The sequence below is a fragment of the Cornus florida genome, unplaced genomic scaffold (genome assembly GCF_030987335.1).
Source record: "Cornus florida cultivar Cherokee Brave unplaced genomic scaffold, ASM3098733v1 CherokeeBrave_3.0.0_Hap2_Chr04, whole genome shotgun sequence".
NCBI lineage: Eukaryota > Viridiplantae > Streptophyta > Magnoliopsida > Cornales > Cornaceae > Cornus > Cornus florida.
Window position 1 is genome coordinate 60,479,083 of NW_026775574.1, and position 24,105 is coordinate 60,503,187.

The window sequence follows — 24,105 nt, forward strand, 5'->3', positions numbered from 1 at the left end:
CTAACTAGGAAGTACTAACACACCTAAAAGGGCAAAGAATCCTTGTCGGACACCGAAACGCGCCAAACACGTCCCGACAAGGGTCGGGCACTCCAAAATACGTGTCTGATATATATATATATTTTTTTGAATATTCGGACACGCCTCCAACATGCGTGTCACATTCTTAGGGTTTTTTTTTTTTTTTTTTTTGGATAAGTGCATTCTTGGTGACTTTTAAGAAAGTTGTGTTGAAGTGTAAGTATGAGGAATTGTTTAATAAATTCCCATAATACGGTAGTCATTACATAATTACTTAGAAGTTAATATTTATGAAACCATTTTATATTAAAATAATCATATATTTAGGCTTATATTTTAGTTCAAAGATTCAAACTCTTGCACAATCAACTTTGGCTCTCTCTTGTTCTCCCACCGACCAAGCTTTATTGCCAATGGATGGTCCTCTCTGGTTTTTTTTTTCATAGTTGATACTCACACACACATGCCTCCATGGAGGCTTAAACCCTTGACCTCCCTTTGGGAAGTAAGGGCCTGGTACCGCTAGGCCATTGGGCTGTTAATTGGGGATGGTCCTCTCTCTCCTCTTCTTCTTATTTTCTTTCTTCACAAACCCTTGATACTTCTTTTTTTCCTTTCACAACAATATTTTCAGTTGTTTCCATGAATTTCTTCTCTTCTTATGGATTCATCATTGTTCGTCTCCCCTTAAACTTCATCTTTATTTTTTTTTTTTTGATAAGTAAAATTAAAACTTCATCCTTATTTGTTTCAAGAGGAGAGCCTAGCCTGAGTTCAAGTTTACGTTTCAAGCTTGGAAAGCTCTCAAAAAGAAAGAAAAAGAAGCCACCAGTCAAGAAATGCAAGAACAATGCAATTCCTTTAGCAAAGCCTCTGTAAAAGGAAAGATGGTAAGGTAACTCGTTACCATCAAAAACAGCTTCAAAGCCAAAGAGGAAGACTCAAGGCGTTCCTGCTTTTCTTTCCACTGTGAAGTTCCTGTTACCAAAGTTGTTAAGATCGCGATTCTACGATCCTAGACCCCCAAAACTAGTTAAATCGCATGAAAATTGCTCCTTTGGATAGAATCGGGGTAGAATCTCACCGTAGAATCGTAAGATTCGAAAGATTCTACTGATTCTATAAGATTTTATTTTGTGCCTTGTTTGGCCCTGTATTTTTGCACTGACACACTGTTTTGATGGGTTGGGCTCTTTTAATAAGAAATCCCAACGATCTTGGGCCCAAAACAGTAAAGATAAAGAGAAATTCTGAATTTGGTGAACATTGAAGACTCCAAATTCAGTTGGTCTTCGACATCAGGCCTTTTTCTTGTTCGGATGTTCCTAATTGATAAGCATGGGTATTTCTTGTTCAATTGCACCTTTGTTAATCTGTTATGTTTCTGTTCTATTTATGTTTTTGGATATAAATTTGATAATTTTGGTCAGTGTATAATGTTTATAACTTTGTGTTCATAATTCAGTAATTCATATAGTTAGTGGCACTAGCATCTAAGTTGGTAATAATTCTTTATATATATATATATATATATAATTCACATCTAATTGAATTGATGTTGAAAGTTTGAAACTTGATTAGTTGAATTATTTGGATATATTAGTAGCACTACATTCTCTTATACATTATATTTGGAGTGGTACTTCTATACAAGTTTTGTGTTTTGGACTTATCTTTGCTATATCTTAGAGATATTAGTTTGAAACGTTTTTCTACTAGTTTGGTAGAATCTTACGATTCTCAACCCAATTCTAGGATTCCAATTCTACGGAACCCCCAACGATCCTACATAGAATCCCGATTTTAACAACCTTGGTTAATACTGCTTCAATCGAACTAATGCTCATCCTGTGAATAGTTCAAAGGGGAAGCGTATACTTCAACAACCGAAACAAGAACAGATGCTCAAAGAGGGCTAAAGTTGGGCTTCAATTTTCTAAGAATTTGTGGAGGTCCATAGGATTTATGTCCCCGCCGTATCCGTGTCCTAATTTTTTAGGATTTACCATGTCGCCGTGTCCGTGTCCGTGTCCGTGTCCGTGTCGTATCCGTTTCCGTGCTTCTTAGGTTGCTAACTTATTTTGTAGGCCTAAGAAGCCATGTTTTAAACAAACAAAGAAGCTCCAAATCTTCGGAAATCAAAGACTGGGAGTAATGGTCATAGTCTCCTTGTCTTTTCAACAATTTTGAACATTTTCTTCATCACCAATTCAGCTTAGATTTTTTGTTTTTGTTTGGTTTGTTACAGGCAGGTGTAACTGTAATGAGAGATTTGATTTCCAGCGCCTACAGCCAGCTTGTATATATTTCTCTCCAATTTAACTAAACTCAACAAAGCCTTTTTTCCTAACTACTTGGGGTCAACTACATGAATCCTATTTTCCTATTTTACTCTATATAGGGCCCTAACCTTAGTCAAACCACATGTTTCCATTTCCTTGCTTACTAGCTCTACCAAAGTTAAATTTGATCTTCCCCTTCCCTGCATTGCCCTCAATGTGGACCTATGTTACCTCGACTCGGATAAATGTGTCAGGTGCAGGTATGTGTGCAAGTGTCGGGTGTATCAAATCCCCAAATAGAAGGAAATAGGTATACTAGTAAATATTCATACTATTTATATTATTCTTTTATCTTATAGAGTAAAATATATATATATATACAATAACATAATGTTCAAAATAGGCATTTAAATCATTTTGAAGGTATATTATACTGAGTAATACATTTTAGGCACATGTCCAACCAAACCATATTTCATTCCCTTTTCCGAGTGTCATGCGTCCGATACGAGTATTTCACATACTTTTGAAGAATCCACATAACACAACTATGGACAGTGTCATTTTTCCTAATTAGCACACTAGATGGTCTTCTTTGCACATGTCCAAACCATCATAATCAATTTTCACTTATTTTATCTCTAATTGGTGTTACTTCAAACATCTCAAGAATGTGTTCGTTTCTAATTCTATCAGGGATAGTTTGGTGTGGTGGAATGAATTGGAATGGAATGGAAATAGAGGTGGGAATGGAATGGAAATGGAATAGAGTGGGAATTATGATTCCCATTCTCTTGTTTGATTGCAAACATAGAATGGAATGTATAAAAGTAAAATAATAATTTCCATTTATTTGTTTGGTTGGACTAAAAATAAAAATGGATTAAATTTATAATGTTTTACCTTATTCATCATTTATATTGTTTTCTCCAAATTATCTTTATCATTAATAAAAAAAAATTTAACTAAAAAATTAACATCAAATTTTTTTCCAATCCAGTGGATAGAAATAGGTATGTAAGAATGAAATTGGGGCAATAGATAGAGAGAGAAAGTAGAGAGAAAGTAGAAACAGTGGATAGAAATAGGTATGTAAGAATGAAATTGGGGCAATAGATAGAGAGAGAAAGTAGAGAGAAAGTAGAAACAGTGGATAGAAAGTAGAGAGAAAGTAGAAACTGGGCAAGTGAGGCGTTGGAGATTGGGGCGAGAAAAGGCGATGGAAAGAATGGTGATCCGATTTGGAAAGAATGGTGATCCGATTTACAAACTTCGATCGGGTGAGGATGGATCTGATTTGGAAAGAATGGTTTCAGCAATTCTTTCACAAAATCAATGAAAAAGCTTATGTAAACAGATTTGGAAAATATCACGAAAAAGCTTCAGATCTTCTTTTTTTATTTTATTTATTTATTTTTTTTAACTTACAAAAAAACAAAAAAGCTTCAGATCTACTTTTGATTTTTTATTGTGTCTTGGTCCATCACTTTGAAGTTCAAGATCAGGCAGTGGGTTTGATGGAGGAGATGATGATGCCAGTGGTGGGTTTGATGGAGGAGATGATGACGCCGGCGGTTTGATGGAGGAGGTGATGATGCCGGCGGTGGGTTTGATAGAGGAGATGATGATGCCGGCGGTGGGTTTGATAGAGGTGATGATGCCGGCGGTGGGTTTGACAGAGGATGTGATGATGCCGGCTGTGGGTTTGATAGAGGTGATGATGCCGGCGGTGGGTTTGACAGAGGATGTGATGATGCCGACGGTTTGTTTGATGGAGGAGATGGTGATGCGTGGGTTTGTAATTTGTTAGGTTTTATTTTTTAATATTTTTTTAGTTTGTATTTTTCTAAAGTTGGAATGGAATGGTCATTCCTTTTGTGAAAAGGTGGAATGATTTTAATGGAATGACCATTCTCCAAGAATGGTGGAGAATGACGATTCCAAGTTTAAAATTGGACACCAAACACAAGAATGGAATAAAAACCATTCCATTCCACTTTCTTTGCATTCCATTCCACCACACCAAACTAGGCCTCATTTCTTATCTTGCTGCAAATCCATCTCAACATTCGCACTCCCTCCATACTCACTTTATGCATATGTTATTCTTAGCTTTTCTATCCAACATTTTGTCCAATAAGGAACGGTTGTTCAAATAACTATTCATATAACTAGCTTTTCAATCTTAACGGAACATGCCAATCACACAACATATTACGTGCACCCCTCCATTTAACCCATCCTTCCTTGAAGGTATGTTTAACATTATCTCCATTTTTTTTTTTTTCTTCATTCTGAATAACTGAGCCTAAATAACAAATAAGCAAAAACGAAAGAGAGGAGTAATTCTTCAAGTCCATTCAACTTTTTGTGAAATATTTTTCTCCTTTCCCTTTTCAGCATGATATAATTTTAGAGGTGTTACACCTTAAGACATATCCAATGTGCCAATTGCATGTAACCAAATTTTTCCCAAATTCTTTTTTCCTTTTTAATGTTGACTTGTGAGACTAATGGTACTTGAGAAAGTAATAACAGAGAATTTTCTTTACCATTTCTCTCGTTGCCTAGGAGGATCAATTGGTGGCATAGAAATTTGAGTCCTTAGAGATGTTCTGGCTGGTGGTAATGATGGAGTTGTACGAATAGACATTGATGGCCTTCCAGCTGATGTTGAGCGAACTGATGGAGTTTCTTCTACAAAGTTCCGGGCTAACTCATTAAAATAACAGATAAAACAATTAGCATTCTAGTTTAAACCATCTACTCAAACCCATTTAAACACCACACACATATATATATAGCTGCATCAATTATATTGCATGTCAAAAAACTCAAAATCTTTCCCAAACCAGAAACAATTCCAGATAGATGATTGTCATCAAACCTTTCTTCTATTTTTTTATTTTTCTTTTGACAATTATTAATGCAGTTAAAGCAACATCCACAGATACAATCCACATTATGATGATCCTACACCTGATTACAATTCACTAAGACCTATGACATGAATCGTTCATTAGAATCATTACATTATACTGAAAAAATAGTTGAAACTTGAGTTCAGTAAACAATCAACATCAAACCGCTTAATGCGCAAGAACAGAGTCAAGAACCGAATGCAGCACCAAATTTTGAATCTGTTACTATCATTGTTGAAAATTGAATTCAAACTCGACTTCATTGCAATAAACCAAATAATTAAAAATGAAGTGAGAGGCAAAACTAAAGAGAATCGAAATTACTGCTGGTGAAGATCTATTGATCTTTGAAGACGGAATCGCCGGCCTGTTGTTGTTGCCGTTGACTGTTCGGGGAAGAGACGGTGGCAGAGGAGCAGTGAATCGAAACCCTAAATCTTCATCGTCCTCGTCCTCGTCGTCATCATTGTCGGCCGCCTGAGTAGCCATGACCTGAGAGAGCCGCTGAGCGGCGGCCTTGGCGGCGAAGTTCTGATTCCGCTCGATGTTGGAAATGCTGGTGGTGGACGACGACCGCGAGTGGTGGTGACGCACCGGCTACATTGCCGGAGAAGAAGAGCCGGAGGTAACGCTCGATTCGCTGCTCCAATGGCGTGCGTAAACCGGACTATCAGTTCGTCTACGATCCATCATATATATATATATGTATAGGTATATAGAGAGAGAAAATTAATGAGGAGAGAGAATACTAGAAATTCTCAGGGCCTAGATCTTTGTATATAGAGTGTGACATTGGATCGCAATGTTTGTGATTTTCGGAGTGTGATGAGAGAGATTGACGGAGATATTGTGGCTTTTCTACTTTTCTAGTAGAGTGAGGGGAGAGATATGTATACACAGATGTATGTATGTATGTATGTATGTATGTATGTATGTTATGTTATGTTAGTGGGGGACGTGGTTGGTGGTGTTGTAAGAGGTCATTACATCACCGTTGGGAATAAGTTCATACTCCACTATACATTTATGTAATATTAGGAAAGAAATTAGGAAGTATAATATCGACTAATGATAAGTAATCATTAATTACGATTACACATTTTTAATTAAAATTAAAAAGAGATTTGTATTTCATCTATTTTTTTAAAAATAAAAGGTGAGTGAGTTCAAATGTCACAAACAAACTTATAAATTTATTGTCGAAGTTGTTAAAATAAATAAATAATAATTTATTGCCAGGAAAAATACAAAAAAAATAATCATTGATGCGTATTTTAATTGTTACTATTACAATCGTGTCTTCCCTTTTTATTGTTTTTTCAAGAGAAGAATTGTTAGTTGTTAGACTTGTAGAGATGCTAATAGTCTAAACATGGTACTCCGAAATTAATTCTTTCTTTTTCTTTTTTTTTTCCAAGACAAGAAGTGTTTAGTTGTTAGATTAGTATAGATGTTTAGAGTCGAAACCAGTAACTTCAAAATTTACAGAAGACACTAATATACTGATCACGCACTAATAAGGCAATGACAATCATTTCTTCCATTGTTTACTTGTAATTCTTCATTTTCATTTATTATAGCAAGTTGTTAGCAACAATCTTATTATTAAGGAACTTAGTAAAGCAACAATTGTATTTATTCAAAATGATTTTTGTTTTTTGTTTTTTTCATTTTAAAGTTATTAACAAAAATTCGCCAATATTTTAAACTCATCATTCTTTTGTAGTTTTACTTAACTAGAACATTGTTTTATATTTAATAACCCTATTACAATCATTTCTTCCTTTGTTTACTTGTAAATTTTAATTGCTACTATTACAATCATTTCTTGTAAATTTTTTATTCTTCATTTTCATTTATTGTAGTAAGCTGTTAGCAACAATCCTAATATTAAGGATGTTAGTAAAGCAACAATTGTATTTATTCAAAAGGATTTTTTTTCCCAATTTAAAGTTATTAACAAAAATTCCCTAATATCTTAAACTCATCATTCTTTTGTACTTTTACTTAACTAGAATATTGTTGTACTTTTAATAAACCTAGTAAAAAATTCACACCAGTTAAAAAAAATAAAAATTAAAAAACGAGTAAAAAGTTCAGATGAAATGCACATGACCAAAAATCACAATTAAAAATTAATGCACAAACTTGTAAAAATACTTAGATATTATTTTTCTCAAATCTTGAAAACACATATAGGGATTTAAAGAAAAAGAAGAATTCTTGTATCCTCTTATAGATTAACTTAAGAAGAAATTTGAAATTCAAATTATTTCCTAAATCTTGTTTGATTTTAAAGAAATAAAAGCAAAATTGAATTAATTTAGTTAATCAATTATGAATTTATGATCATAGTACATTTGTAAATATAAACGAAGTAATTTACTAAATCATGTCTACTATATTCAGGGACGGATCTAGAAATTCATATGCGGAGGTCAAATTTATATAGAGGGATTTTTTCATCATTTCGACGGGGGCTATTTTAAAATTTTATAGGTATAAATGCAAAAACATATAAAATTTATGGGTGTAAAATGCAATAATAAAAATTTTCAGTGGGGCCAGATGCCCCCATTGTGCCCTTCACAGATCCATCCCTGACTATATTATAATTAATAATGGTACACTAGTGCTAGAAATCAAGGTTTCATAAGTGATTGGCATGTCAAATATATTTATTTATTTTTATTTATTATTATTATTTTTTTGTCATTGTCAAAAAACTAACTCACACCACTCACATCCACACTTTACTTATTTGGAAACTCGAACCCTCACCATTCACTTTGGGAGGTAAAAGAGATATCACTGGACCACAATGCCCTTGGTGCACATTGAATATGATTACTTCTTTGAAAAGCATGTAAGAATATAACTTCTACAGTTCTACATCACACTTGTAAGCATCTTGTTTTTGCAATCTCTTTACTTACTCTGCTAGGGATGAGACTTGTAACGACCCGAATCCGGGGGTTCGAATCATTATCCGGGTTCCTAACCGAACCCGAGGTCATCTAAGGCAGCATGGTCATTTCCATAGTTAGAATGTGATTCATGCACCTCACAAGTCAATATAATACACCCTAATACCATTGGATGGGTCAGGACAGGACAACACAAGGCAGAAGAAGAAGCAATGAAACTACATGTTTTGGTCGACGTCTGCAGGCCACACGTTGACTGGTTGCTGCACAGTGATGGTTCCTATTAATGAGATACCGGTCGACGTGAACAGTGGCACACGTCGACCGATTCTCTGTTGGGGTTGGTTCTAAGGCATTTTGAATGTCCAGGCCATTGACAATTTCTTTGGTTCATTTGTGGACATTCTTGTGATGTAAACCTACCCCGAAAACATACATGAACAAAGAACGAAGACAGAATACATCATACATAACCATTCGTGATGAGAAATGACGTAAAAGCCCCTTAACTGGCCCACCTTTTACAAGCATTCATCCATGAGTAATATTTCAAAATAACATTTGGGATTAATAATTGCATACTTCAAAAGAATAAATTACATTACCGTTTAGGCGATTACAAAAGAATGACATGTTTGACCCAAAGTTTACAGAAAATGCCATTTAGTACAAAAATTACAAAAGAGGGGATTCTTCAACTCTAACTACCCTTGAGTAGGAACGTCGTCGACTACTTCCTTACCATGACCTGAAAAATGTTAGAGGAAGGGATGAGCACAGAGACTTAGTAAAAGTTGTCTAAGACGTCAACTTTGGACTCTCTTGAGCCACGAAACACATAGCGGGAATAACATGGAACCAAAGTCATGCATCGGGGTTTCTATAGCATTTATGTCATATAATTATTCTCATCACAGCAAATATTCAACTTATCATAAATATGCATAAAAATGCTATGCAATGCACCATATCCCCAACTTGGTCTCTACTGACCCTGACTCACACCGAAAATCGCTAACTGACGTTATCGAGGCGAGATTAAATAACTATCCTGGCTTCTAAACCAACGACCATTTGGGGCATAGTAATCAACTTTACGCGTCCTAAACCGACACACACTCCCTCTAGGTCAAAGTTAGCACTGGACTTGCGAAATCCAGTTCTTTTTATAAATTTTGATTTCAAACCCTTTCTTATTCCCCATTCCCATCATGCTATGCTAATGCATCATTTTCATCAATTAAACTTCCAATTCGCCTATGTAACAATAATGGCATAACATGGCATTATCAAGACATTTAATATAAGCATGACATTCTCATAATATAATCATAAGCAATATATTTGATAGGAAATCAACTATAAACATGACATTACTCCATCATTTGACAACAAGCATGCTTTTCACACGAGTCATGGTAATACAATTAAGCTAGCATTTAAATTCAACATAGAATAGTACATTCCTTTCACATAAGCATACTTTAACACATAATCATCTCATTAACACCTCACTAGCAACATTTTCATAGTATGGCCTCAACATAGAATTCAAAAAAAGACAATAATCCTCAATGAAAGGGAAAGCTGAAAGTCTTAGAAAACTCCTACCTTAAAGGAAGATAACCAAACAAGCCCTAAGCCACACCAAATTTCAAAATCCCCCAAATGATAGCAAGATTAGTTTCAAATAAAAGCACTAGTCAAGTAGAATGAAACTCCCTTCTCGACCTTCTTCAACATCACCCTTTAAACCCCTCAAATATAGCTTACCAACTTGCGTGTATAGATATAGAGAGAGAAAATACAAACATAGAGGGAGAGAGAGATGCTTCCGAGTGTGGGAAGGAGGAAGGAAATAAGTTGGTCACCTTGTGATCCCTAGTTTGCTATTTGTCAAAATGTGGGTGATTGTCACTTTTGGTTGGTTTACCCTTTTGCTTATCTATAACTATTGCAATGCCAACAAGGTCCCTAAACTATCTTCCTAATATACAAATACACATATATGCATATGCTGGTGAAAAGTCCATAATGCCCCTGATGTAAAACAGCACAACCGGAAGGAGTTCCCAAACCCGGAAGTCGTCCCAATTCTCAAAAAATATCCCATTGCCTCTAAATGACTTAAAATAAATAAAAATACATTAATAAAACTCTTGACTCAAGAAAATGATCTAAACGGCCCTCGAGGCTCGCGTAGTACGCAAAACAAGGCACAAAAATAACTTCAAAAAAAATCCGGGACATTACAGGACTTAGGTGGACCAAGGGGTTAGCCCACGCCAAACCCAAGGTTCTAACATCTTAGCCCGCCCCATATCAAAGTCCTAAAAAACTCATTGTATCTCAGCCCGCACCCATACCGCACAAGTTTCTCGGGTCATCCAAAATTTTAATAACCTATAAATAAATAAAATTGTAAAAAATAAAATGTTAAAGTATATAATAACATAAACTTGACATAAAATAAAACCTCTCATATCATGTTAAAGAAAAAACCAAATTATGTGTAATATGAATAATTTATAATTTCTAATAAAAGATATTTCAATCATTCTAAGTTTACATAATAATAATTTGGAAAGAACTCAATATTTTGATATTCTTTAATATTTTGCATTCTTAACTAGAATTCAATTATTATATGTTTGTACTTTACAAAAATAAACATGTTAAAGTAACAAAGCGAAGTGAATAATCTAATATTGATTTGATTTTACTTGTAGTCTTGTATAAAATTTATAAACTATTTTGGGTTCTTTAGGTTTCTTGGGTTACTAATATCTTTGCTCAAATTCCGCCCAAAATGAATTTAGACTTTAAAGTTTAAACCCAGTCACTTCTTATGGTCTCAATGACCTTATCCATTCCCGTATAAATATCGGGCGGGAATCGGGTTGCTAGGGTTAGGCTCACCTAGGGGTGGTGCAATATCCCTAATTTTAAAAGATAGTCTCAGGATTTATTTAATTATTTTAATTGCATTTTTAACTTTTTTGGCTATTTGTTTATATGTTGAATTGAATTAATTGTTTAATTAAAATTGTGTGCTTAAATGATTTATTTTAATTAATTATTGTAGGAAATTATTTATTTAAATGTTATATGATGTTGTGTAGTTATTTAGTAATTTAAATGTAATTTTATTTTAAAGGATGGATATGGATAGTAGTAATAGACCAACCAATTGGGTCGCATGGACTACATGGATAGTTGTACATATATATATATATATATATATATATATATATTTATATCACGTTAGTTTTATATAGTTGTATATTACTACTACAATAATTGGAATTATTTTCCTTATATATATATATATATAAGTATAAGTCTGTGGGAGGCTTAAAATATATTACGTGATATATTATATACATAGAGAGAGAGATTTTACAGAGAGTTTTAGGGAGAGAAACAGAAAGAGAAAGAGGAGAGGTTGACCAAGGAAGCAAGGCTAATCCAAGGAAGAAAGGAAGAGGGATTGCTCATGGCTAGAACCAAGCAGCATAAAGGATTCGACGACAACTAAGATTGCCGAAAAATTAGAGGAAGAAAGAGGTTTAAGGTTTCAATCTGAAATCTTAAGGCAAGTTCTTCTTCTAACTTTTTCCCATAGATTTCATGTTTTATACATGCTTAGGTTAATTCTAGTATTTAAATGGACAGTAAATTGATCATATATGCATGCTAAATCAGATTTAAAACAATGTTATGTGTTTATATTTGTATTTGTTTGATCTTGAGTTTTCTTATATGTAATCTTGTTTTAATTCGAATTAAAGATGCATATGGACTTTATAAAATTAATTGGGATCGTTTGAGACCAAGAGCAGATGTTTAGGAAACTTAACAGAGGGGATAGGAGTGTCGAAAGGTCGCCGGAGACGAAAAAGATGAAGATTAGCAGGTTGAGAGCTGGCTCCCACGGGAAGAGAGCTGGCTCCCTCTGCAAATCTCGGTACAGCTCTTAGGGATAGAGCTGGCTCCATGGAGAAGGGAGTCGGCTCCCTCAGGCTGAGAGGAGGCTCTCTCTTGGAAAGAGCCGGCTCCTTTGCTGGGAATAGGGCTGAAATTGTTTTAGGGTTCTGTTTTTGATAATTTAGGTGTTTCAGGGTTGTTTCGATTGTTATAGATGATTTAAATGACTATGATGAACATGTTAAATACCCAGTATGCATAATCTATATTCGTATGCTAAGAACTTGAACAATATGAAATTTTAATTAAATTTATATGTTGTTAATGGATGATTTAATTGCTTAATATTATTTTAACAATTTAAATGGATGTTATATGATTTTAATCATGTATTAGCAGTTGTAATACCCCTAATTTAAAAGGATAGTCTCGGTATTTATTTAATTATTTTAATTGCATTTTTATTTGATTAATTGATTATTTGGCTATTCGTTATATGTTTAATTGACTTAATTGTTTAATTGATTTTTTTGGCTAATTACTTATGTGTTTAATTGATTTAAGTGGTACTTGATTTAATTGGCTATTTGTCTATGTGTTATTTGTATTGTGTGCTTAAATGATTTTAATTTATTATAATTTTATTTATTAAGATTTAAATGTATTTTATTTTACTTGTATTTTAAAGGATGGATATAGTTAGTAGTAATGGACCATTTAATTGGGTCGCATGGACTACTTGAATAGGAGATTAAAAGGGTACAAATAATTACCTATGGATTGGTGATATATATATATATATATATATATATATATATATATATATAGGAGAATATAATAATAATAATTATTAATATTTATAGTTAGTAATATTAAGTATAAATATATATATATATATAGTTTTAAAATATATAGTATATTTATATTTATGAAATCACATACTGACATAGTTGTATATATATGAATTTCTTTTATTGTTTTCCCTTTTATCTAACTTGTATCACAATTAGGATTAGGGTTAGATTTTATAGCCCATATATATAATAGTATATTTCTGTGGGAGACTATATTACATATTAGGTTATATATGATATATAGAGAAAAAAAGTGTTGACCATAATGATTTCATTCAAGGACAATCTAGAGGTTTTGATGATAACAAACCATTAATGGTGTTTAAGGACTAATGTTCACATTGAGTATAATATAGATTATTCACATTCAAAGAATGACCTCGATGAAGCACTAAAGATCATTCCAAGTATTCCATTATTCAATATCACATCAATGAAAGAAATGAATACAAAGAAGAGTTGAAGTTGCAAGGAACAAAATGCAAAGTCTATCCAAAGATAACTTGGACTACATTAAGTAAGAAAACAACTCAAAAGAAGGAAGAAAACAGTACTACCTCAAAGCCTACACGATCATGGACAAAGCTTGAAGAAATGGGTAGATGGATTGGTGAGTGTTTATGATTCAATGTCAAAGTATTTATGAATCTATTTGAAGCTCATCTTTATTGGATCATGCATATATTCATTAGCAATAGACTATGAACTTCATCGTATATGACATGTGGAGTCTTTGCTAAATAATGAGTTAGTTCAAGCTTGTTTAAGCTTTGAAAGAACTTATCACTTAAGCTAGAAATTCTAGGACCATGCACATTAATCATAATATTTATTTTGGTCTCTAGAAAGAAAAGGAAAAAAACGTTGAAATTAAATTTTCATCTTTAAAGCCTTTATTACCATAATTTAGTAAATGACTCTAGGACACAATGCACTTGAAATTTATCATCTTCATATGCCCTTAGACTCTTAGAAACAGGACTTGAATTAAATTGAACCATTTATCGAAGTCCTAGGTGCTAAAAAGATGGATATCTCATAAGAAGTAATTTTCAGCCTAGAAAATATCCAAACCAGCCTGTACTAAAAATGTTATAACTATTTTTGTAGTTGAAATTTTTAAGTAAGGTTAGTGGCATTGGAAAGCTAACTTCGAGCCCTTGAATTTAGACTTAAATTTCACCTAAAAATGATTTGAATTGAGTGAGATATAACCATCACAAGATACCTGATTCTAGTCTGCGAAATTTCTGACAAGGTTGCACTAAAATGGCCAAAACCATTTCTGTGATTGGAGTTTTTGAGTAAGGTCGGTGGCATTAGAAAGTTGACTTCAAGGCAATAAAGTTAGACTTAAATTTCACCTCATTTGGAGTTAAATGGACCGAGTTATGTCCATTTAAAGTCATATTCTTTTCTGTCCAGTAGCAAAATTTCAAGAAGAAGCTTGTTCATGTCGACACCTACTAAGCTCATGTCAATCGGTATCTAGGCAGTAGCAAAATCTCAAAAAGAAGGTTATTTATGTCGACTGGTTTGTAGCATACATCAACTGGTTTAGGAAGAAAGTGTCAACCGGTTTGTAGCATACACCAACTGGTTCATGCAAAGAGGTCAACCGGTTTATGCCACATGTCGACCAGTTCTTGTCGAATCTGCAGATTTCAAACTACAATGGCACTTTGACCCTTTGACTTCATGGGACTTTACCATTATGCCCCCAAACGGCTATATTCTTCCAAGGGCCTATAAATACACATTGTATGCACATTGTAGGCATGCAATATAGCTAATACTTGAGAGACCTCATTAGGCATCAAAGAGAGCTTTTGTTCTCACATTTTCTCTTCATCTCTCCCATTCATTCATATATTATACTTTAGAGATTCAACGAAGGATTCGAAGAGTTTTTGCTCTATTCTATACTTGAAAGATCCTATTGAGTTCATTAGAGCTTTTATTCTTTACTTATATCATCCTCTCCTATTCATATCATTCATAAAGTTTGAGCTTCACTTATATTCATCAATACTCTAGTTGTGAGCTAAAACTTGTACATCTATCTTTGAGAGATATTTCTTGTACTTCATTGCTCTTATTACTATCAATTGTAATGGGTTGGTTTGACCCACCGTGTTGGTGTGACCCAAAAGAAGACTGAGGGAAGGTTGTTCTCTTAGCAAGGCGAAACAAGGAGTTGCTTCATGTAAATGTTTGCTTTCCACTCGTAAGGAGAGGCCATAGTGGATTGGGAAGTCTCAAGAAGGGTCTTGAGCCGAGGAGTAGGAGTTTTCAAACCTCGCTAAAATCGTCGAGTCATTGTTTGCAATTTCTCTTCCCTATCTCTTTTACTTTTATGCTTTGAATTAGTTATCTAGTTCATTTGGTTATTGCATAATTATTTTAAGAGACTAGTTAGTAATCATATTTATAAATTGCGAAAATTGGCCATTGACTCTATTCACTCCCTTCTAGAGTCAATCTTTGGGCAACAAGAAGTAACAGAGAAGGAAAATAAGGGAAAAATGTGAGGGAGAGAAGAAAGGTCTCGGCCAAGGAGAGGGCCGAACCAAGGAAGAATGAGGCAAGGGTTGCTAGTGTGGGTATAGACCAACCTGCAGAGGAGGACGACGGCATCTAGAGGCTACCGACATCAAGGGATTTATCGAAGAAGAAGGGAGTTGGGCTTTATTCAAAATCCTCAAGATGCAAGTTCTTCTTCTATCTCTTTCCCTTTGATTTGTGTGCTATACATGCCTCGGAGATTTTAGGAAACTTAAACAATTAAAACTGAATAATTATGCATGCTTAATTAGACTAAAATAGAGGGTTGTATGATTTTAGTTTCATATTCTTGTTTTGAATGATTCTTGAATTTTTGATGCATAATTGATGTTTAAGTTTGATCTTTACATGTTAAAACATCTAAAGTAAATTAATATGGACTTATTGGACTTAGGTTGAAGCTTAGAGGCCAACAATGAAGTTTTAGGGTTTACAGATGTTGAACCAACGAAGAAGACAACCTTTAGCATCAACTGAGTCGACTCAGTTAGAATTGAGCCGACTTGATTGGTAATCGAGCCGACTCGGTTGGCAACCGAGCCTGCTCAGTTGGGCTACGACCTTTGATTTTTGGTTTTAAGCATCCAGATTTGTTTAAATCTATTATTAATCAATTATTAAATGATTAAATGGACTTGAAAAATCCCAGAATGCATAATATACCTATATGTGCTAAGGATGTGGATAATTAAGAATTAAATTACCTATAAGTTGTTTAATTGGATCAAGGAGTTAATTTAATTGGTCTAACAATTTAAATTAATGTCTAAATAGTCTTAAATAATGGCTATGAACCTTTATATAATTTAATTGAGATGTAGGTTAATTACTTGAAATGTAAATTAACCACATGCTATTTAAATTGTTTTATTTGCTAAAATATATGTAAAGGGTATCTGTATGATGTGTATCATATTATTTTTGGATTAATTGGTGTATTATTTTATCTGTTGCATCATTTATTAGACTGTATGGCTTAATGCACTGATATGGGACGATGGCATTCTAGGGACGGATTAACCAAAGAAGTTAAGTCCTACTTATTTATTTATTATTTCTGAATTAATTGATGTATTATTTTATCTGTTGCATCATTTATTGGACTGTATGGTTTAGTGCACCGGTATGGGATGGTGACATTCTAGGGACGGATTAACCAAAAAAGTTAAGTCCTACATATTTATTTATAAGGGAATGGATTAACCATGGAGTTAAGTCCTCCTTATTCGTGTCAGACCACTGTATCAGATGAATGACATTTATTTTATGCTTATACGAATCTTTATATATATGTTATGATGCCATGATATGAGTTTGAGTCTCAGGATTATGGTTAGGGTACATATATTGCCAGGGATGTGTAGCTAGATACAGTGTAGTTGTGTACCCTGGTAGGTTTACGTACTCATGCCCACTATATGTGCATTTTGTATGTTGTCTACTATTTAGGTTGAGATGACCTTATAGTTTAGTGAGGTTCCTATAGTGTGTATCTATATATATAGATATCTATACAGATTACTAGTTATTGTTGGATTGACTAGGATGTATACGTGTATCGGATCTCTGCTTGGATTGTAGTAGAGTAGAACTTGTTTGTGGGCCTGACCTACCATTATTTTTCAGGTGTTTGCCAGGTGTCGAGATTGTTCGTGCTGAGCAGGGATCAGTCTACTTCATTCTTCCAATTCTACCTAGGAGATTCGTTTATAGTTTAGTTTTTAGATATAGACATTATTTCAGTTACTTATTTAGTTTGGATTTTCTAGAGATCCATATAGTATGGATTCCCGAGTTGTATTATTTTTGAGGATTAATTGTACCAGAAGGATTTATTAACCAATGAAAATTTACTCTGAAGTTTTCATAATTGGATTATCATTTAGTTTTCTTTTCAGCATTTTATCTATTTCTATTTATCATATTTGTATTCTATGTTCGATTATTGCCGATTTATTTTTGATATCCCCGGGTATTCGGACGTGGGCCTGGCCAACCCGCATTCAAAAATCCGGGGGTATCACAGTAGTATAATATGATCACGTATTTTATCTGATTTTTATTATACTTATTTCTAGATTAATTGATGTATTATTATCTTTGTTGCATCAATTGTCGATTTTATGGATTAATGCAGCACTAAAATAATATGGGGGCATTCTAGCGACAGATTAACAGAAAAATTAAGTCCTACTTATTTGTGTCAGGACACGGAACCAGTTGGATGACATGCCATTGAAATAATATGGTTGAATAGTTTACTTTTATGTTTAGATATGATATATTTTATATATGTATAGATATGTGCTATGGTATGAGCTTGAGTCTCAAGATCAGTGGATATGGTGCGTATATTGCCTGAAATGCATAGCTGGATATAACAGATAAATGTGTGCCCTGGTAGGTCTAGGTACTCATGCCCATTATATGTGCGTTTTGCATGTTGTTTACTATTCAGGTTGATACAACCCTATAGTCCAGTGAGAGTCATTTAGTATGTATCTATATATATATACGGACTACTTAGTTATTATTGAGTTGATTAGGATGTATACGTGTATCGGGTCTCTGTTTGTACTGTAATAGAGTATAACTTATTTGTGGGCCTGATCCACTATTCTTTTTCAGGTGTTCGTCAGTTCAAGACTTAGAAATTGTTCGTGCCGAGTAGAGACAATCTTCATCACTCATTTATGTAGGATTTTTCTTTTATTTCAGTTGGATTTCTTTACTTTAGTTTTTAATTGGTATTGTATTAGGGGTTCACATGATGAATTCCCGAGTTGTAATCTAGATGGTTATTGGTATCAGAGGATTTGGATTTATTATTGGAGTATTATTCTTTTGGATTTTAATGAAGAATTTATTATTTAGTTTTCTTTTTAGCTTTATTATTTATTCTTATTTAATATTGTATTCTATGCTTGTTTATTATCTTAATTGTTTGATATTTCCCTCGATTTGGGCTTGGACCCGATCAACCCATGTCTCGGAGTTGAGGGATATCACAGGTGGCAATTCGTGTTCGCGGGTCGTAATCATATCATGTCGACCTAAGGGTGTTCTACTAAATAACTCAACCCGAACACGGCCTGTTTAATAATTGTGTCATGAACTCTCAACACTAACCCGACCTGTTTATTAAACGGATTACACGTGTAACCCGTTTAATGACCTATTTACAAAAATAAAATATTATATCATTTAAATTATTAAGAATACTCAATAAAATAATAAATACTAGAAAATATATAAGTTTCAATTCAACCAAATTACTAAATAATCTCTAGTTTACAAAAGAGTAAATTATAAGGGACAATTTTAGATAGTAATTTTGGTAAATAGAAATTTATTTATTAAACGTATAATTAAACGTACATAAACGGGTTACACGGGTTGAACCTCTAAATCCAAATACGATACGATTAACTAATCAGGTTAATCGTGTCAACCCATTTACGACCCGAACCCATTTAAGGTCAACACAAACCTGCTTAACTCGTGTCGTGTTCGAGTCGTGTTGACGGGTCGTATCGTGTTCGAGTCGTATTGACGGGTCGTGCTCCTCCAACCAAATATTTTATTTGCTTATTTGTGTCTCTCGCAGATGTAAATGTTATTAAACATGAGTTTATTACATAAAAAGAAAAAAAAATATATAATAATGTATATAATGTAGAATGTGCATCACATTTTGTTATTTATTTATTTTTTTCCCAAAATAATTTTCATCTTATGCAAGTGGGAAATTTCAAGCGGTGTATTCAATTTGTTGGGTTATCCAACAACTTGAATAAAATACCAAAAAGTTTGTTTGATAAAATAATTAATGCATAGAAAATGTATTAAAAAATTATAAATCTGCACACTTTAGTAGTGTTTATAGATATAGATATAAATAAATAAATAAATTAAATTTATAAATATTATACATTTGAGTAGATGCATCTTATTTTGATTTTTTCCCTTCTAATTTTATTTTCATCTTATTTGATATTATATTCAGTATGCAATTCAAAGAGGTGTAACGATTGCAATATTTATTAGTCAGCCCGAATTGTTGGGCTAGTGAAAAAAAAAATCAAAAAAATTATTTGATAAAAAAATGCATAGAAAATGTATGTAAAAAATATAACATCTACACGCTACTAATAGTAGTATAAATTATTCTTTTTTTTCCCTTGTAAAATAGTAGTATAAATTCTTATTACCAAGTCAATGAATTTGGTAAAAAGGTGTTAAATTTTTTTTTCTTTTTTGGTCCAAGAAACTCACATATTGGAGACTCGAACCCTCATTATTCATTTTGGGAGATAGTGGAGATACTGTTGGACCACAATGCCTTTCGTTAAAAAGGCATAAAGAAATGAAAATTTATTTATATTTATTATGATTTAAGAAAAACTTGCTCAAAAAAACTATATTTTATCTTAAAATCTACTTTTCTTTCTATTATATTAATAGTACATTTATATAACTATGAATAAAGATCATCCTAATACAACATTGGCTTCCTTAGCTTACCTTTTTTTTTTTTTTTAAAAAAAAAAAAATAATAATAAAAAAAAAACATTGGCTTCCTTTGAAGATTCATTATTTGGTAAAAAATTCTTCCTTCCGTTCATAGTCAATGCCATTTTTTTAAAATTGTTTTTTTTGGGGCTTATTTCAGTAAATGAATACTGTATTAATACCAAATTTCCCTTTAGAAGGAGTGTAAAGACATTATTAACCTTAATTATCTGAAATGACCTTAATGTCCTAATAGATTAATGATTTATATAGACATTAAGATTTATTTTTATTTTTTTTATTTTTTTATTCATAGGCTTTGGATAAGAGTTGTAATTAATGTGGAGGATGTTTTGTGAAGATGGAGATTGCTATACGGAGCTATCACAATCCTGGGAAAAGAAAGAAAATATGCTGAATTGTTTGAGAAAACAATTTGGCTTCCAACAAAACAAAAAATGAAGTGGATTGAAATTCCATTAAAGCCGTTAACTCCACAATACAATTAATCTCTCTCTCTCTCTAAAAGTGGGTCCCAGTTTGATTAATTTTGTCATTTTTTTATTTCTCTCTCAAAGGGATTTTGATGTATTTATTAGTCATGGTAATCGAAATGTTACGTTGGGCCCACGAAGCATTTTCTTATGCATTACTGAGTTATTGATTTATCATAAAAAGTTATAATTCAATATTCCAAGAAGCATTTTCTTACTCATTATGGAGATTTAATTGATTATTAAGGAGGTGTAATTAAATGCTATTTCATCTACTTTTAAAATGGAAAACCCTATTTTATTATGGAGATTTAATTGATTATTAAGGAGGTGTAATTAAATGCTATTTCATCTACCTTTTAAAATGGAACACACTAATTTAAATTCCTATAAAAATAAAGGCAAAAGAGTAAAAAAACACCCTTATATTATATCATTGTTTTATAATGTCCCCTAAACTATTTTTAGAAGCAAGTTGTTCCCTCAACTATTAAGAGTAAGCAAAATGCCCCTTTAAGGCCATCAGAGACAACTTTTCGATCGGCAAAGTGATACAATTACTAATTTACCCTTATTTATTAATTTATTATAAAAAATATATAATTCATGAATGTGAAATACCAAATATGCCCTCATTTTTTTTTTTTTTTCAGTCTTCCCACCTTCAACCACTATACACAACCTCCAACAGACAAAACCCACCACCGACAACCATTGGCTCTCTCCAAACCACTAGATAAATAGAGAGAGAATGGAGCATCTTGACAGTAGCAGCAACAAAGCAAAGGCCGAGTAGTGGCCTAAAATACGCCGAATGGATCCTCACCGTCTCTAACACATTCCTCGCTGACGAGAGTCGGTTCAAACAACCAAGCATTGGAGACGAGCTTAAGGGTCGATTTGATGCGGCGAGGTCATTGCTTTTAGCAGCAACTCAATTTGTTTGGTCTGGCGATTAAAACTTGAGTAGCGATCGTATGGTCATGGTTGAGAGAGAAGGCGACCCATTTCCCTTGAGAAACAAAACTGAGTTTTAGAGAGAGAGATTGAGGTTGCGCTGTAAGTGATGACTAGGATTGAGATGATTCAGGTGTAATATTATAGTGAAGCAAAGACTTTGTTTCATCCACAATATTTTTTCCTCTGCAGGGAAGACATTCTCTACAAATACTTTTCTCTCTTACTGTTTTCTGAAAAAATTCAAATCAATGGCACTGCATTCGTTTGTTTGCCAATTAATAAGTATACTTACTATCTATATATGGAAGATTTTGGGCAAATTTACAACACATACCTTAAAAACAAGAATAATTCTTACAAAATCAAACATGCCTTTTAAGTAACTTTTTCGGGTTTTTATTAGGCTACTAGGCCAATGGATCCCTATCTTTTCATCGGACAGTTGAGATAGATTATATTCACCATCCAGGTCCAGTCAACACAACAAAAAATTCGAACATTGACTCGCCTTGGACAAGCCAGCCTATGGAGTCAAAAAGCTTCTTGATGAGAAGGGTGAAGGTGGGGAAGACTGAAGAAGAATATATATATATATATATATATATATATATATATATATATATATGAGGGCATTGTTGGTATTTTACACAATAAAATTATATATTTTTTATAATAAATAAGGGTAAATTAGTAATTGTATCGCTTTGCCGGTCGGAAAATTGTCTCCGATGGCATTAAAGGGGGCATTTTGCTTCCTTTTAATAGTTAAGGGGGGGCAACTTGCTTCTAAAATCAGTTCAGGGGTGCATTATGCAACAATGTTGTAGTTTAGGGATTTTTTTTTTGCTCTTTTGCCAAAAATAAATAAATACTATATGAGTTTCTTACTAAAAAAATCTTCATGGTAATAATTAAGAAAATGAGCCACCGGCTTCATGTTGTTGCCGTTGACTATTCGAGGAAGAGATGCCGACTACAAGAGTTGTGGGCAATAGGAACGGATTATTAGGGACTGTTTTAAAACTGTCTCCAAAAAGGTAGGGTTTTTGGGACGATAAGAGACTAACTGTCCCGAATGACCCAAAAATGCGCTCGCCAACATTTTGGAGGGAAAAATTTGTTGAAAATTTTTGCGAAATGGCCTTTGGGTACAGTTGTTACATATTTAGGGACATAATTTTGTTCGTCCCAGATTTCTATTTCCACGTGACACCCATAAAATTAATTCGATATTAATAATAATAATATAAAAAAAAATACTACGTCGTTTTGGGTTAACCTATGATTTCTTTAGAAAACCTTGCCCATCTCCATCTCTGCGCTCACTCTCTTCTCTCTCTACGACCAGTGGACCACCACACATGATCTTTCTTCTTCCCTCTCTCTATGTAACCCAAATGATGCCTTAGTCATTCACTCTAAGTGAGGGAGCAGGATGTGGATCAGATGGCGGCAGGGATATACGGTGGCTGTGTAGAGCCAGTGCGACGGCGATGAGATGTGTAGGGTTTCGATATCAGAGGAAGAAGAAGAAGCAGAGTAACAAGAGGATTAAGTGGATAGAGGCAGAGGAGTTGTGGTGGCCACCGATTCTACAAAGCTGGAACTGGAAGTGAGGTCACCGATTCAACGATCCCTCTGTTCGCTGTTGCCAATTGTCATTTGTCTAGTCACCGTGTGTAACTGAATTTGTGGTGGGTATCTACGTTTGGTGTTGCTATCGCCGAGAAAAAGTTGCTGAGGTCACTGTATCCTCGCCGTCATTGAGCTGCAGTTTGGGACTGGATGTGACGAAGAAGAGGGGTGATTGGCTACGGGATTTGGGGTATTTGGCCACTGCAGTTGGGTTAACCCATACCAGCTTTCTCCAACCTAGTTTTTGGGCGTTTCTGTGCGTGAGGTAATATTTCCATACTTTTAAAAGATTTTTGTGTGTATTTGTATTTGTATGTCTCCGTGTGTTTTTGTCTTCAATTTTGTGTGTGTACTGTGTAGCTTTTTTACACCGATTTAAAGCTTAAATGCTTGATTTTCCTACCATTCCAACCTACAATTGCTCCTAACTCAACTGATTGATAATGAATTAATCTAGTGACAGAAAAAAGCAATAAACATATCATTTTTTAATTCTGATATGGTGAGAAATAGAGAAAAAGAGACTTGATAGAAAGTAATTGAGATATTTTGGTTTTACATGCTTTTAACATTTATTTTAGTCATATTATTTTAAAATTTACTTCTATTGAAGTAAGGAAAATAATCAATTTTAATTTTATCTTTTGTTTTAAATCTGCCAAACCTATGTGTAACTTAGTAAAATTGGGAAATGGAAGAGGTTTCACTCTTCTCTTATGTATGACAGGCTGTGACCTATATGCTTGTGATAATTTAATTGTTTCAAAAATAGTGAAGTTTTTGTTATGCTACTCGCTTGAGTGGGTTCGAATGCTGATTATGTTCATTCCAGTAAATGATCTTGTGAGTTCATTCTGGTTAATTATGATTGCAAAAAATTCTATATGCAATCACATTCAGCTGATTTACAATATATTGAGAAAAATTATCAATCAAAATTGCATGAAGTTTATTAGGCGGAGCTATTTTGTTAACTAACTCGTTCATTGCTTGATCTTGGACTTGGA

At 33.5% G+C, this 24,105-nt stretch overlaps 1 pseudogene; it reads right to left on the reverse strand.

Annotated features, from left to right (window-relative positions):
* LOC132303350 (coiled-coil domain-containing protein SCD2-like) overlaps positions 1 to 6,123 on the reverse strand; it is a 41,607-nt pseudogene extending 35,484 nt beyond the window's left edge.
* Positions 6,124 to 24,105: the final 17,982 nt, after the last annotated feature.